We start from the raw sequence: 17,647 nt of genomic DNA, 5'->3' as shown, positions 1-17,647 counted from the left end.
TCAGGAGGGGTTTACAAGGTGGATGTAGCAGAGCCGTGCGTGTACTTGTGTGGGGTCAGGGAGGGGTTTACAAGGTGGATGTAGCAGAGCCGTGTGTGTACTTGTGTGGGGTCAGGGAGGGGTTTACAAGGTGGATGTAGCAGAGCCATGCGTGTACTTGTGTGGGGTCAGGGAGGGGTTTACAAGGTGGATGTAGCAGAGCCGTGTGTGTTCTTTGGTGGGGTTAGGAGGGGTTTACAAGGTGTACGGAGCAGAGCCGTGTGTGTACGAGGTGTACGGAGCAGAGCCGTGTGTGTACGAGGTGTACGGAGCAGAGCCGTGTGTGTACGATGTGTACGGATCGAAGCCGTGTGTGTACGAGGTGTATGGAGCAGAGCCGTGTGTGTACTTGTGTGGGGTCAGGGAGGGGTTTTACAAGGTGGATGTAGCAGAGCCGTGTGTGTACTTGTGTGGGGTCAGGGAGGGGTTTACAAGGTGGATGTAGCAGAGCCATGTGTGTACTTGTGTGGGGTCAGGGAGGGGTTTACAAGGTGGATGTAGCAGAGCCGTGCGTGTACTTGTGTGGGGTCAGGAGGGGTTTACAAGGTGGATGTAGCAGAGCCGTGTGTGTACTTGTGTGGGGTCAGGAGGGGTTTACAAGGTGGATGTAGCAGAGCCGTGTCTACTTGTCTGGGGTCAGGAGGTGTTTTTCAAGATGGATATAGCAGAGCCGTGTGTGTACTTGTGTGGGGTCAGGAGGGGTTTACAAGGTGGATGTAGCAGAGCCGTGTGTGTACTTGTGTGGGGTCAGGAGGGGTTTACAAGGTGGATGTAGCAGAGCCGTGTGTGTACTTGTGTGGGGTCAGGGAGGGGTTTTACAAGGTGAATGTAGCAGAGCCGTGTGTGTACTTGTGTGGTGTCAGGGAGGGGTTTTACATGGTGGATGTAGCAGAGCCGTGTGTGTACTTGTGTGGGGTCAGGAGGGGTTTACAAGGTGGATGTAGCAGAGCCGTGTGTGTACTTGTGTGGGGTCAGGGAGGGGTTTTACAAGGTGAATGTAGCAGAGCCGTGTGTGTACTTGTGTGGTGTCAGGGAGGGGTTTTACATGGTGGATGTAGCAGAGCCGTGTGTGTACTTGTGTGGGGTCAGGAGGGGTTTACAAGGTGGATGTAGCAGAGCCGTGTGTGTTCTTTGGTGGGGTCAGGAGGGGTATAAAAGCTGTACGGAGCAGAGCCGTGTGTGTACGAGGTGTACGGAGCAGAGCCGTGTGTGTACGAGGTGTACGGAGCAGAGCCGTGTGTGTACGATGTGTACGGAGCGAAGCCGTGTGTGTACGAGGTGTGTGGAGCAGAGCCGTGTGTGTACGAGATGTACGGAACGGAGCCCTGTGTGTACGGAGCTGAGCCGTGTGTTTATGGAGCGGAGCAGAGCCGGGGGTGTACGGAGCGGAGCCGTGTGTGTACGAGGTGTATGGTGGGGAGCATTTATACCTCCTGAGTCCCAACCGTCCCGGATCCAGCGAGACAGTCCCGATTTTGAGAGAGAGACTGCCCCAGCCGTGAGCATACTTTCCCCGCGGGACACAGGAGTACACAGCGGAGCCCCAAGGAGCAATTTAAAACTTGCACGTAACGTTCTGCCGGAAGTGACGTGCTGGAAGCTGACCAGAAATGAGGTAATTTTAGTAGGAGATTTTGACGGAACCATGGAGGCACTTCAGGAAATGCTTCAGATCCATCACCGTGTCCTCCTCTGACAGAGCGGACAGCGGGATCACCTTGGAATCGGGGATGTCAGGCATGTGAGCGGATCATGATATGTCCTGCACCAGGAGGCTCAGGTGGGCACTACAATGGGAGCTGGGCTGCTATAGTATCTTTATAGAATTTTTCTTTCTCTTTTTCTTTCTCTCTCTGTTCTTTCTCTCTAATCTTGTTTTTTTCTCTCTCTCTGTTCTTTCTCTCTCTCTGTTCTCTTTCTTTCTTTCTTTCTTTCTTTCTGTCTCTGTTCTTTCTCTCTCTCTGTTCTCTCTTTCCTCTTTTTCTTTCTCTCTCTCTGATCTTTCTTTCCCCTCTTTCTTTCTATCTGTTCTTTCCCCTCTTTCTTTTTCTCTCTACCTCTCTGTTCTTTCTTTCCCCTCCTTCTTTCTCTCTCTCCCTGTTCTTTTTCTCTGTCGACGCTTTTTCTCTGTGTTCTTTCTCTCTCCGTTCTTTCTTCCCCTCTTTTTTTTCTCTCTCCCTCCCTCTCTGTTCTTTTTTTCCCCTCTTTCTTTCTTTCTCTCTCTGTTCTTTTATTCTGTCCACTCTTTCTTTCTCTTTGTTCTTTCTTTCCCCTCTTTCTCTATCTGTTCTTTCTTTCTTTACCCTATTTCTTTCTCTTTCTCTCTGTTCTTTTCTTTCTCTTTCTCTCTCTGTTTTTCCTTTCTTTCTCTTTGTTTTTTATTTTCTTTCTTTCTTTCTCTTTCTTTCTCTGTTCGTTCTTTCTATGTTCTTTCTTTCTCTCGCTCTCTGTATCTTTCTCTCTCTGTTCTTCCTTCCATTCTTTATCTCTTTCTTTCTCTGTTCTTTATTTCCCCTCTTTCTTTCTTTCTGTTCTCTCTCTGTTCTTTCTCTCTCTTCTTTCTTTCATGCGTACACTACTAATCAGTAGCCGCCTTCACATGAACGTGTTTTGCCACAGAGCGAGTGTCCGTGTGGATCACATGCATGTCCGTGTGATCCACACGGAGACAAGTCCGTTTTTGGCGGATGTCACACGGCATGAGTCGTGGTATGTGTTAAGGGGGGCCCACTGAGACTTTTTCGCCCGGGGCCCTCAAAAACCTGGAGTCGGCCCTGGCGCAGGCACACCCAGTTACTATGCCAACGAATACGAACTTTACATGACCCCAGCAGGACACAGTTTCTGCCAGATAATAGTGGCCAAAGTGGCCCCTGAGAGGCACCCACAGTTAAAATGGATCCTGAGTTGAAAGTCTTGCAGGGGCAGCAGGCAAGACTCTCTTAAAGGGGCAGCCCGGGCACCTTTCAAACCACTATCTGTACTTCCTTCAGGAAATACACATCTAGTATTATTATTACTATTCAGTTGATTTCCGCAATTAATGCGGCCCGAACTGCTACACGCACAGACTCCATTGAGGCCTCGTTTCGAAGCCAGCGTCCACGAGAGGTGTGCTAAGTATTTTTCATGTAGATCGGATTTGGAGTTTTTGCGCAATTTGCATTTGAAAAAACATTTTCCTCAATGCATTTCAATGGGAAAATGTTGCCATAGGGAAAACATGGGACAGTCGTGAGGTGGCAGTTAAGCTCATTGATATCCGCAGGCTCACCCAGTTACTATGCCAACGCCTACGAACTTCACATGACCTCTCTAGGACAGCGTTTCTGGCAGATAATTTCAGCTCTTAAAGCGAAACCAACAGCATAAATGCAAATCTAGCTTCATCACATCATCTAGCTTCATCAGCTGCCACTAAACTTCTATCTCTCACTTCCTCCTTCGGCCTCACTCAATGGTCTTCTACAGCCACCCACAAAGATGGCCACACACTGGACCTCATCTTCACCCGCCTCTGCTCCCTATCTAACCTCTCTAACTCACCTCTTCCTCTCTCTGACCACAACCTGCTCACATTCTCTTCCCTCTTCACTCCATGTCTACAATCCCCACCCCACAAACTTTCACACCCTCGCAGGAATCTTAAACACCTTGACCTACACTCATTCTCTGAATCCCTCCTCCCTCTTACAGATATAAGTTCCTTACACAATGCGGATGACGCTGCCGCTCTATATAACACCACAATAGCTGTAGCTTTGGAATCCGCTGCCCCACTTACACATACCAAAACTCGCAAAATCAACAGACAGCCCTGGCACACCAGCCTGACCAAAGAGCTGAGGCGAGCTTCCAGGGCTGCTGAGCGCAGATGGAAAAGATCCCACTCCAACAAGCACTTCATCGCATTCAAACAGTCCCTCACTACTTTCAAGACCACACTCGCCACAGCTAAACAAACCTACTTCTCATCTCTCATATCCTCCCTGTCTCACAACCCTAAACAGTTATTCAACACCTTCAATTCTCTCCTCCGCCCCCCAGCACCTCCTCCCTCCCCACTCATCTCAGCTGAAGACTTTGCCTCATTTTTCAAGCAGAAAATTGATAACATCAGGGACAGTTTTGGTCAACAACCCCCAGAGCCCTTCCTCCCGACTTCCCAGCCCTCCACCTTCAAAACCAACTTCTCCACCATTACAGAAGATCGACTCTCCACTCTACTCTCAAGATCACATCTCACCACCTGTGCACTCGACCCGATCCCATCCCACTTCATCCCAAACCTCACCACAGTCTTCATCCCAACCCTAACCCATCTCTTCAACCTGTCACTAACAACTGGTGTTTTCCCCTCAAGCTTTAAACATGCCTCCATCACACCTATCCTCAAAAAGCCCTCTCTTGACCCATCCTCTGTATCTAGCTATCGCCCTATATCACTTCTCCCATACGCCTCCAAGCTACTGGAACAACACGTCTACCTTGAACTGTCCTCCCATCTCTCTTCTTGCTCCCTCTTCGACCGCTTACAATCTGGCTTCCGGTCACACCACTCCACTGAAACTGCCCTTACTAAGGTCACCAATGACCTCTTAACTGCCAAGAGCAAGCGACACTACTCTGTCCTCCTCCTCCTGGACCTGTCGGCTGCCTTTGACACAGTGGACCATTCCCTATTATTACAGACCCTCTCATCCCTCGGCATCACAGACTTGGCCCTCTCCTGGATCTCATCATACCTAACAGACCGGACATTCAGCGTCTCCCACTCACACACCACCTCCTCACCTCGCCCCCTATCTGTCGGAGTCCCACAAGGTTCAGTCCTTGGGCCCCTGCTGTTCTCTATTTACACCTTTGGCCTGGGACAGCTCATAGAATCTCATGGCTTTCAGTATCATCTTTATGCTGATGACACACAGATCTACATCTCTGGACCAGATATCACCTCCCTACTAACCAGAATCCCTCAATGTCTGTCCACTATTTCATCCTTCTTCTCCACTAGATATCTGAAACTCAACATGGACAAAACAGAATTCATCATCTTTCCCCCATCTCACGTGACCCCCCCTACGAACCTATCAATTACAGTAAATGACTGCCCACTCTCCCCAGTCCCACAAGCTCGCTGCCTCGGAGTAATCCTTGACGCTGATCTCTCCTTCAAACCACATATCCAAACCCTTTCCACTTCCTGCCGACTTCAACTCAAAAATATTTCACGCATCCGTTCATTCCTCACCCAAGAATCTGCAAAAACCCTAGTCCATGCCCTCATCATCTCTCGCCTTGACTACTGCAACCTCATGCTCTGTGGCCTCCCCTCAAACACTCTCGCACCCCTCCAATCTATTCTAAACTCTGCTGCCCGACTAATCCACCTGTCCCCCCGCTATTCCCCAGCTTCTCCCCTCTGTCAATCCCTTCACTGGCTCCCAATTGCCCAGAGACTCCATTACAAAACCCTAACCATGACATACAAAGCAATCCACAACCTGTCTCCTCCATACATCTGTGACCTCGTCTCCCGGTACTTTCCTGCACGCAACCTCCGATCCTCACAAGATCTCCTTCTTTACTCCCCTCTTATCTCCTCTTCCCACAATCGCATACAAGATTTCTCTCGCGCATCACCCCTACTCTGGAACTCTCTACCACAACATATCAGACTCTCACCTACCATCAAAACCTTCAAAAAGAGCCTGAAGACCCACCTCTTCCGACAAGCCTATAACCTGCAGTAACCACCGATCGACCAAACCGCTGCACGACCAGCTCTACCCTCGCCTACTGTATTATCACCCATCCCTTGAAGATTGTGAGCCCTCGCGGGCAGGGTCCTCTCTCCTCCTGTACCAGTTATGACTTGTATTGTTTAAGATTATTGTACTTGTTTTTATGTATACCCCTCCTCACATGTAAAGCGCCATGGAATAAATGGCGCTATAACAATAAATAATAATAATAATCACATGACGCATGCCACTGAGAGAGAATGTGCGCATTAGAAGCCCAGTGAGCCAAACTGGCTCTTAAAGGGCCGACGCGCCAAAGTGATTCTTAAAGGGCCGGCGCACCAAAATGAGTCTTAAAGGGCCGGCGCGCCAAATCGAAAGCTGAGTGACCCCAGGCTCCAAATCGGAGGCTGAGCTACCCCGACCTCCAAATCAGAGGCTGATCCACCCTGGCCTCCAAATCGGACCCAGCGTAGCCCCGCTAAAAAAATCAGACACCGAGTGGCCCCGCCCACCAAAACGGACCCAGAGTGGCACAGCCCACCAAATCAGACCCTGAGGGGCCCCACCCACCAAATCAGACTCAGTGTCCCCGCCCACCAAATCGGACCCTGAGAGGCCCCGCCCACCAAATCGGACGCTGAGGGGCCCCGCCAACCAAATCGGATGCTGAAGGGCCCCACCCACAAAATCGGACCCTGAGGGCCCCCAATCACAAAATCGGACCCTGAGGGGCCCCAACCACAAAATCGGACCCTGAGGGGCCCCGGCCACAAAATCGGACCCTGAGAGACCCCGGCCACAAAATCGAACCCAGAGGGGCCCCACCCACAAAATTGAACCCTGGGGGCCCCGCCCACCAAATCGGACCCTGAGGGGCCCCGCCCACCAAATCGGACCCTGAGGGGCCCCGCCCTCAAAATCGGACCCCGAGTTGACCCGGCCACAAAATCAGACCCTGAGGGGCCCCAACTACAAAATCAGACCCTGATTGGCCCCGGCCACAAAATCAGACCCTGATTGGCCCCGGCCACAAAATCAGACCCTGATTGGCCCCGGCCACAAAATCAGACCCTGATTGGCCCCGGCCACAAAATCAGACCCTGATTGGCCCCGGCCACAAAATCAGACCCTGATTGGCCCCGGCCACAAAATCAGACCCTGAGGGGCCCCGGCCACAAAATCAGACCCTGAGGAGCCCCGGCCACAAAATCAGAACCAGAATGGCCCCCGCCCACCAAATCAGACCCTGGGGGGCCCGCCGATCAAATCGGACCCTGAGGGGCCCCGTCCTCCAAATCGGACCCTGAGTGGCCCCGCCCACCAAATCGGACCCTGAGTGGCTCCGCCCACCAAATCGGTCCCTGAGGGGCTCCGCCCACCAAATCAGGCCCTGAGGGGCCCCGCTCACCAAATCGGACCCTGAGGGGCCCCGCCCACCAAATCGGATTCTGAAAGGCCCCAACCACGAAATCGGACCCTGAGTGGTCCCACCCACCAAATCTGACCCTGAGGGGCCCCGCCCACCAAATAGGACCCTGAGGGTCCCCACCCAGCAAATCAGACCATGAGGGGCCCCACCCACAAAATCGGACCCTGAGGGGCCACACCAACAAAATTGGACCCTGAGGGATCCCGGCCACCAATTCAAACCCTAAGGAGCCCAGGCCACCAAATCGGATCCTGAGGGGCCCCACCCACCAAATCAGACCCTGAGGCCAAAGTGGCCCCTGAGAGGCACTCACACTTAAAACGGATCCTGAGTTGAAAATCTTGCTGGGGCAGCAGGCAAGTCTCTCTTAAAGGGGCAACCCGGGCACCATTTCAAACCACTATCTGTACTTCCTTCAGGAAATACACATCTAGTATTATTATAGTGGTTTGAAAAAACCACTATATTGTAATCCGAACGCTGCTAACTTATTCTTCTTCTTCTTATTATTAAGTTGATTTCCGCAATTAATGCGGCCCGAACCGCTACACGCACAGACTCCGTTGAGGTGTCGTTTCGAAGCCAGCGTCCATGAGAGGTGTGCTAAGTATTTTTCGTGTCGATCGGATTTGTGGTTTTTGCGCAATTTGCGTTTGAAAATTTTTTTTCCCGTCATTGGAATGCACTGTCTCCAATGCTTTTCAATAGGAAATGGCAAAACGTGCCCTGAGGCAATTGAAATGTCAGTTGAGCTCATTGATATGCGCAGGCAGACCCAGTTACTATGCCAACGCCTACGAACTTCACTTGAACCCCAGCACAGTGCTTCTGCCACATAATATCAGCTCTTAAAGCGAAACCCACAGCACAAATGCAAATCTAGCTTCATCACATGACACATGCCCCTGAGAGAGAATGTGTGCGCCAAAGTGGATTTAAAAGAAGCCCAGTGAGCCAAACTAGCTCTTAAAGGGCCAACGCGCCAAAGTGATTGTTAAAGGGCCAGCGCACTCAAATGAGTATTAAAGGGCCGACACACCAAATCGGAGACAGAGCCACCCCGGCCTCCAAATCGGAGGCTGAGCCACCCCGGCCTCCAAATCGGAGGCTGAGCCACCCCGGCCTCCAAATCGGAGGCTGAGCCACCCCGGCCTCCAAATCGGATGCTGAGCCACCCCGGCCTCCAAATCGGAGGCTGATCCACCCCAGCCTCCAAATCGGACGCTGAGCCACCCCGGCCTCCAAATCGGAGGCTGATCCACCCCGGCCTCCAAATCGGAGGCTGATCCACCCCGCCCTCCAAATCGGAGGCTGAGCCACCCCAGCCTCCAAATCGGAGGCTGAGCCACCCCGGCCTCCAAATAGGAGGCTGAGCCACCCCGGCCTCCAAATAGGAGGCTGAGCCACCCCGGCCTCCAAATCGGAGGCTGAGCCACCCCGGCCTCCAAATAGGAGGCTGAGCCACCCCGGCCTCCAAATCGGAGGCTGAGCCACCCCGGCCTCCAAATCGGAGGCTGAGCCACCCCGGCCTCCAAATCGGAGGCTGAGCCACCCCGGCCTCCAAATCGGAGGCTGAGCCACCCCGGCCTCCAAATCGGAGGCTGAGCGACCCCGGCCTCCAAATCGGAGGCTGAGCCACCCCGGCCTCCAAATCGGAGGCTGATCCACCCCGGCCTCCAAATCGGAGGCTGATCCACCCCGGCCTCCAAATCGGAGGCTGATCCACCCCGGCCTCCAAATCGGAGGCTGATCGACCCAGGCCTCCAAATCGGAGGCTGATCGACCCAGGCCTCCAAATCGGAGGCTGATCGACCCAGGCCTCCAAATCGGAGGCTGATCGATCCAGGCCTCCAAGTCGGAGGCTGAGCCACCCCGGCCTCCAAATCGGAGGCTGAGCCACCCCGGCCTCCAAATCGGAGGCTGAGTCACCCCGGCCTCCAAATAGGAGGCTGATCCACCCCGGCCTCCAAATCGGAGGCTGATCGACCCCGGCCTCCAAATCGGACAATGAGCCACCCCGGCCTCCAAATCGGAGGCTGAGCCAACCCGGCCTCCAAATCGAAGGCTGATCCACCCCGGCCTCCAATTCGGAGGCTGAGCCACCCCGGCCTCCAAATAGGAGGCTGAGCCACCCCGGCCTCCAAATCGGAGGCTGAGCCACCCCGGCCTCCAAATCGGACCCTGAGTGGCCCCGGCCACCAAATCGGACCCTGAGTGGCCCCACCCAAAAAATCGGACTCTGAGGGGCCCCACCCACAAAATCAGGCCCTGAGGGGCCCCACCCACAAAATCAGACCGTGAGGCCAAAGTGGCCCCTGAGAGGCACCCACAGTTAAATCGTATCCTGAGTTGAAAGTCTTGCAGGGGCAGCAGGCAAGTCTCTCTTAAAGGAGCAGCCCGGGCACCATTTCAAACCACTATCTGTACTTCCTTCAGGAAATACACATCTAGTTATTATTACTCAGTTGATTTCCGCAATTAATGCGGCCCGAACCGCTACACGCACAGACTCCGTTGAGGTGTCGTTTCGAAGCCAGCGTCCATGAGAGGTGTGCTAAGTATTTTTCGTGTCGATCGGATTTGTAGTTTTTGCGCAATTTGCGTTTGAACATTTTTTTTCCCGTCATTGGAATGCACTGTCTCCAATGCTTTTCAATGGGAAGCTTAAAACGTGCCCTGAGGCGATTGAAATGGCAGTTGAGCTCATTAATATGCGCAGGCACAACCAGTTACTATGCCAACGCCTACGAACGTCACATGACGACCCCAGGAGAGAGCTTCTGCCACATAATATCAGCTCTTAAAGCAAAACCCACAGCACAAATGCAAATCTAGCTTCATCACATGACGCATGCCCCTGAGAGAGAATGTGTGCGCCAAAGTGGATTTAGAAGCCCAGTGAGCCACCCTGGCTCTTAAAGGGCCGACGCGCCAAAGTGATTCTTAAAGAGCAGGCGCACCAAAATGAGTCTTAAAGAGCCGGCGCGCCAAATCGAAAGCTGAGTGACCCAAGGCTCCAAATCGGAGGCTGATAGACCCTGGCCTACAAAAAGGAGGCAGAGCAACCCTGGCATCCAAATCGGACCCAGAGTGGCCCCGCCCACCAAATCAGATCCAGAGTGGCCCCGCCCACCAAATTGGACCCTGAGGAGCCCCACCCACAAAATCGGACCCTAAGGGCCCCAACCACAAAATCGGACCCTGAGGGGCCCCACCCACAAAATCGGACCCTGAGAGGCCCCACCCACAAAACCGGACCCTGAGGGGCCCCAACCACAAAATCGGACCCTGACTGGCCCCGGCCACAAAATCGGACCTTGACGGGCCCTGGCCACAAAATCGGACCCTGAGGGGCCCCGGTCACAAAATCAGACCCTGAGGGACCCCACCTACAAAATTGAACCCTGAGGGGCCCCAACCACAAAATCGGACCCTGAGGGGCCTCAACCACAAAATCGGACCCTGAGAGAACCCGGCCACAAAATCGAACCCAGAGGGGCCTAACCCACAAAATTGGACCCTGGGGGCCCCAGCCACAAAATCGGATCCTGAGGGGACCCAGCCACAAAATCGGACAGTGAGAGACCCGGCCACAAAATCGAACCCAGAGGTGCCCCACCCACAAAATTGGACCCTGAGGGGCCCCGCCCTCAAAATCGGACAGTGAGAGGCACCGCCCACCAAATCGGACCCTGAGGGGCCCCGCCAAACAAATCGGACTTTGAGGGACCCCACCCACAAAATCGGACACTGAGGGCCCCCAATCACAAAATCGGACCCTGAGGGGCCCCAACCACAAAATCAGACCCTGAGGGGCCCCGGCCATAAAATCAGACCCTGAGGGGCCCCGGCCATAAAATCGGACCCTGAGGGGCCCCGGACACAAAATCATACCCTGAGGGTCCCCACCCACAAAATCAGACCGTGAGGGGCCCCACCCACAAAATCGGACCCTGAGGGTCCCCACCCATAAAATCGGACCCTGAGGGGACCCACCCACAAAATCGGACCCTGAGGGGCAAGCACCCACAAAATACGACCCTGAGGGGCCACACCCACAAAATTGGACCCTGAGGAATCCCGGCAACTAATTCAAATCCTGAGGAGCCCAGGCCACCGAATCGGATCCTGAGGGGCCCCACCCACCAAATCAGACCCTGAGGCCAAAGTGGCCCCTGAGAGGCACCCACATTTAAAACGGATCCTGAGTTGAAAGTCTTGCAGGGGCAGCAGGCAAGTCTATCTTAAAGGGGCAGACCGGGCACCATTTCAAACCACTATCTGTACTTCCTTCAGGAAATACACATCTAGTATTATTATTACAATTCAGTTGATTTCCGCAATTAATGCGGCCCGAACCGCTACACGCACAGACTCCGTTGAGGCCTCGTTTCGAAGCCAGCGTCCACGAGTGGTGTGCTAAGTATTTTTCATGTAGATCGGATTTGGAGTTTTTGCGCAATTTGCATTTGAAAAAACATTTTCCTCTATGCATTTCAATGGGAAAATGTTACCATAGGGAAAACATGGGACAGTCGTGAGGTGGCAGTTAAGCTCATTGATATGCGCAGGCTCACCCAGTTACTATGCCAACGCCTACGAACTTCACATGACCTCTCTAGGACAGCGTTTCTGGCAGATAATTTCAGCTCTTAAAGAGAAACCAACAGCATAAATGCAAATCTAGCTTCATCACATAATAATAATAATAATCTTTATTTTTATATAGCGCTAACATATTCCGCAGCGCTTTACAGTTTGCACACATTTTCATCACTGTCCCCGATGGGGCTCACAATCTAAATTCCCTATCAGTATGTCTTTAGAATGTGGGAGGAAACCGGAGTGCCCGGAGGAAACCCACGCAAACACGGGGAGAACATACAAACTCCTTGCAGATGTTGTCCTTGGTGGGATTCGAACCCATGACCCATGGCTAACCACAGAGCCACCGTGCTGCCCATGACCCATGCCACTGAGAGAGAATGTGCGCCAAAGTGGATTTAGAAGCCCAGTGAGCCAAACTGGCTCTTAAAGGGCCAACGCGCCAAAGTGATTCTTAAAGGGCCGACGCACCGAAATGAGTCTTAAAGGGCCGGCGCGCCAAATCAAAAGCTGAGTGACCCCAGGCTCCAAATCGGAGGCTGAGCCACCCCGACCTCCAAATTGGAGGCTGATCCACCCTGGCCTCCAAATCGAACCCAGCGTGGCCCCGCTAAAAAAATCAGACCCTGAGTGGCCCCGCCCACCAAAACGGACCCAGAGTGGCACAGCCCACCAAATCGGACTCAGTGTCCCCGCCCACCAAATTGGACCCTGAAGGGCCCCGCCCACCAAATTGGACCCTGAAGGGCCCTGCCCACCAAATCGGACCCTGAGGGGCCCCGCCCACCAAATCGGACCCTGAGGGGCCCCGCCCACCAAATAGGACCCTGAGGGGCCCCGCCCACCAAATCGGACCCTGAAGGGCCCCGACCACCAAATCGGATCCTGAGGGGCCCCGCCCACCAAATCGGATTCTGAAAGGCCCCAACCACAAAATTGGACTCTGAGAGGCCCCGGGCACAAAATCGGACCCTGAGGGGCCCCACCCACCAAATCGGACCCTGAGGGGCCCCACCCACCAAATCAGACCCTGAGGGGCCCCGCTGACCAAATCGGACCCTGAGGGGCCCCACTCACCAAATCGGACCCTGAGGGGCCCCGCCCACCAAATCGGACCCTGAGGGGCCCCACCCACCAAATCGGACCCTGAGGTGCCCCGGCCACAAAATCGGACCCTGAGTGGCCCCACCCACAAAATCGGACCCTGAGGCCAAAGTGGCCCCTGAGAGGCACCCACAGTTAAAACGGATCCTGAGTTGAAAGTCTTGAAGGGGCAGCAGTCAAGTCTCTCTTAAAGGGGCAGCCCGGGCACCATTTCAAACCACTATCTGTACTTCCTTCAGGAAATACACATCTAGTTATTATTATTATTATTAAGTTGATTTCCGCAATTAATACGGCCCGAACCGCTACACGCACAGACTCCGTTGAGGTGTCGTTTCAAAGCCAGCGTCCATGAGAGGTGTGCTAAGTATTTTTTGTGTCGATCGGATTTGTAATTTTTGCGCAATTTGCATTTGAAATTTTTTTTTCCCGTCATTGGAATGCACTGTCTCAATGCATTTGAATGGGAAATGGCAAAACATGCCCTGAGGCGATTGAAATGGCAGTTAAGCTCATTGATATGCGCAGGCAGACCCAGTTACTATGCCAACGCCTACGAAAGTCACATGACCTCTCCAAGACAGAGCTTCTGCCACATAATATCAGCTCTTAAAGCAAAACCCACAGCACAAATGCAAATCTAGCTTCATCACATGACGTATGCCCCTGAGAGAGAATGTGCGCCAAAGTGGATTTAGAAGCCCAGTGAGCCACCCTGGCTCTTAAAGGGCCGACGCGCCAAAGTGATTCTTAAAGAGCCGGCGCACCAAAATGAGTCTTAAAGGGCCGGCGCGCCAAATCGAAAGCTGAGTGACCCAAGGCCCTGAGGGGCCCCGCCCACAAAATCGGACCCTGAGGGGCCCCGCCCTCAAAATCGGACCCTGAGAGGCCCCGCCCACCAAATTGGACCCTGAGGGGCCCTGCCAACCAAATCGGACTCTGAGGGGCCCCACCCACAAAATCGGACCCTGAGGGCCCCCAACCAGAAAATAGGACCATAAGAGGCCCCGCCCTCAAAATCGGACCCTGAGTAGACCCGGCCACAAAATCAGACCCTGAGGGGTCCCGGCCACAAATTCGGACCCTGAGGAGCCCCAGCCACAAAATCGGACCCTGAGGGCCCCCACCCACAAAATCGGACCCTGAGGGGCCCCGCCCACCAAATCGGACCCTGAGGGGCTCCACCCACCAAATTGGACCCTGAGAGGCCCCGCTCACCAAATCGAACTCTGAGGGACTCCGCTCACCAAATTGGACCCTGAGGGGCCCCGCCCACCAAATCGGATTCTGAGGGGGCCCCAACAACAAAATCGGACCCTGAGGGGCCCCGGACACAAAATCGGACCCTGAGGGTCCCGACCCACAAAATCAGACCATGAGGGACCCCAACCACAAAATCGGACCCTGAGGGGCCCCGCTCACCAAATCAGACCCAGAGTGGCCCCCGCCCACCAAATCAAACCATGAGGGGCCCCGCCCACCAAATCAGACCCTGAGGGGCCCAGCCCACCAAATCGGACCCTAAGGGGCCGTGCTCACAAAATTGAACTCCTGGTGGGGTAACACATTCTGTTTTCTAAATCCAGCAAATTGGTTTAATGGCTTAGCAGGATAGATTATTGGCATTGTACAGACTTGTATGCAAATATTGTTGTTTTGCTTATTGTTTTATGTAGCCGTAAAAGCGCTAATATATGCATTACTTAAACTACTGAATAATGTATGTGTGAAAAAAAAAATCTAAGGCTGAACCTTCTGTAGTGTATCATAGACCCCAGGTGGCCATTGCTGATGGGGAAAGTGAGTGTCCACACTGAGGGTGGATGGGCGAAGCAGGTAGGAAGCCCCCTTATGGGTTCTAGACCCATGAGACAGTAGCTCCTTTGTGGACATCAGCTGACCCTGTGGCAAAGGTTATACCATTTACAAAAGGGGGAAATTGATATAGAAGAGTTAATGGTTTCCCTTTATATCCCTTTAATTGCCTTTAAGACTTCAATTGCCTTTTGCCTTATTATTGCTATGTGTTATTCTTATGTAGACTACTAGTCTCTGTCTTCAAGGAAACTATACTTGTTATCATATGTGTTCTCAACAACGTGTTCTGGGTACATTGTAAATAAGGTACGACCCTGAGGTGATGGTGGGGGCCAAATGAGCTCCATAGAGTCACATATTGCTGTAAATGGTATAAAAACATTCCTTGTATTTCATTACGTCAGATAAACTGATTTGACCACGGCTTGTGTGTCGAGTCTTTTTGTCTCCAAGTGCTTGTCATCAGAAGGGCGAAAAACTTCACAATTCGGACTCACTGGTGATCTGGCAGAACTGACTTTGGTCAGAACGAAAACAGCTACGACAAACATTATATGGGACCAATGATTCTATATGGAGAAATATATGGGCCTCATTACTCTGTATGGCGCACTATGCGGTGGCCATAATACTGTATGGATTAATATACTGTCCGTTTTTGGAGCTACTGGAGAATTTAAAATGGATATCAGTCATGTGATGTAAGACGTGAAGTATTTTTCATTGTACTATACCGCTATTTCTCTGCCATATCAGAGGATCATGAATTGTGGCATGTGTTAAAGGAGCCCAGTGACATTCTTTGGCCCTGGGCCCACGAAAATCTGGAGCCAGCCCTACACCCCCCTCCCACAACTTTAGCCAAATAACCCCCAGTTTTCAATGCCTAACTATTATTATAAAGTAAATTAAGGTTGACTAGCTTAAGTAATAAGAATTGATGTTTTTGGCATTAAAATGGGCACTGTAGGTGGGTTTCCTGTCCTCCACTCACTGCCGACTTTTCTTCCCCATTTGACTTACATTGGGTTTTGTGTTTCAGTCGGCCTTCGACTTTTCACGATAATCGGCCGATTTCGTTCAACCTGACTTTTGCGAAAGTTGGGTTTCATGAAACCCGACTCGACCCGAAAAAAGGCAAAGTCGCTCATCTCTACCTGCAGCGTTAGGCATTGTGCGCATAACAGAATTATGTTTGCAAAGCCTTTATAGCAGCACAAGAAGGAAGAGTATGGGTTCATATATTTTTATGAGTGCAACATTATGGTTCCATATGGTTCCATAAAACTTTTTAAGGTGGATATATACCTTATATACCTGTCTCTTCTGAATTTCCCATACATATAAATGCTGTTTTTTTTTAAAAATGAAGAGAGAGCAGGGTAAAATACTGCTGGACATCTCCGGCAATTGGGTTATCTAACTATGAAGAACAAAAAGATTGGGCATATTATCAGTCGGGGGAGAGTTGTGAGACCTCCATACACATCAGATGGTCAGCTGGTCATGCTGAAATTCACTTTAATTTAATCTGTATGGGGGCCTTAAAGGGGTTGCCTCATGACATTGGGTATGCCATAAATGTCTAATAGATTCTGTTCCCACCTCTTAACACAAGCAAGGCCACGCCTTCTGTCAATGCAGGTCAGTAGCAGTCATCACAAGGGATCATTGTTCTGTAGACAAGTGAAAGTCCCAGACTTGAGACCCACATCTAATGTTGTGGATATGGCATAAATGTGTGCCTGGAGATGACTCTTTGTAGTACCATTGTGTGTTATCCTTGTCATTCAACAACTATGGAGGATGCAGAGGTAGCAAAAGCCTAGATGCTGCTGGACAGTTGACCACTATGTGTGGTGGTAAAGATGACGACTGCTCAAAGAAATTGTACCAATGCATTGCTTCCTCCAGGTTTGCAATTTGATTGTCACAGCTGAGGCCGCCCGGTCCCGTGATACTCACCCCATTCCTCTCGCTTCCCGGCATGCTGCTGAGTTGGGCTCTCGTTGCGTCTCCCTTGCCGCGTCTCTCCGGCACTTCCGTTTTCTCGGCCGCTTTGTGCAGCCAGGATGTCCTGACCCAGAAGCGCCGTCCTGTCATGGCGGTATGTACCGAGTATATCAGGCTGCTTCCTGCTAGAGGAGGCGCCTGATTATTACAATAGTGCCTGCTCTGGTGCCAGTTCTTGTTCTTGTTCTAGTGTTTGTCTGTACTCAGGTCCCTGTGTGCTTTCCAGTGCACTTATTCTGCTTAGGCTTTATCCTGGTCTGCTCATACTCTCTTTCAGTGCCAGTCTTCGCCTGGGTGCCTGATGGTCCTTGAATCCTGCCCTGTCTCTTTGGTCTCTGGTCCTCGGATCCTGTTCCAGCACCTCTGCCTCCCACCACTGGATACTGCATCCCTGTCAGCCCCTGGTCGTTTTTCCTTGTCCCCCAGTGCCTTCTGTCTTCTCAGATCTACTCTTAGTTTCCTCAGTCTCCTATGAGCCGCCCCTTGGTACCGGCCGTCGTGGTATTTAACTCCCCTGGGCCTGTCCCTGATGCTCCCTCTACAAGGGTCGGTCTGACTAGGTCAGCGTACTCAGAGGAGGTTTGGAATTACGACGCAGAGGGTCCACTCTAGGAGGCGTTACGCAATAATCAGGCTATGGACCCCGCTGGTGTCTCTTTTTCTGCTCCAAAGGAGTTGGCATTTTTATGTGAGAATCAAAACCACATTATGCCGTTTATGCAGTCCATGGAGTCTTGACTGACTTCATTGCAGGTCTCTGACCCGGTAAATGCAACTCAGCTTGCAAGTCTCCAGCAGGAACTTTCCCAGAAGCGTCACACACAGTCCCGCATGCTAAGTTATATGGCCTCAGTGGATGACTGTTTGTATAATCTTCAATCCGCTGCCACAG

The sequence above is a fragment of the Dendrobates tinctorius genome, unplaced genomic scaffold (assembly GCF_039654945.1).
Source record: "Dendrobates tinctorius isolate UK_male_01 unplaced genomic scaffold, ASM3965494v1 ptg000125l, whole genome shotgun sequence".
NCBI classification, from domain to species: Eukaryota; Metazoa; Chordata; class Amphibia; order Anura; family Dendrobatidae; genus Dendrobates; species Dendrobates tinctorius.
Note: the sequence above shows the minus strand (reverse complement) of the source record.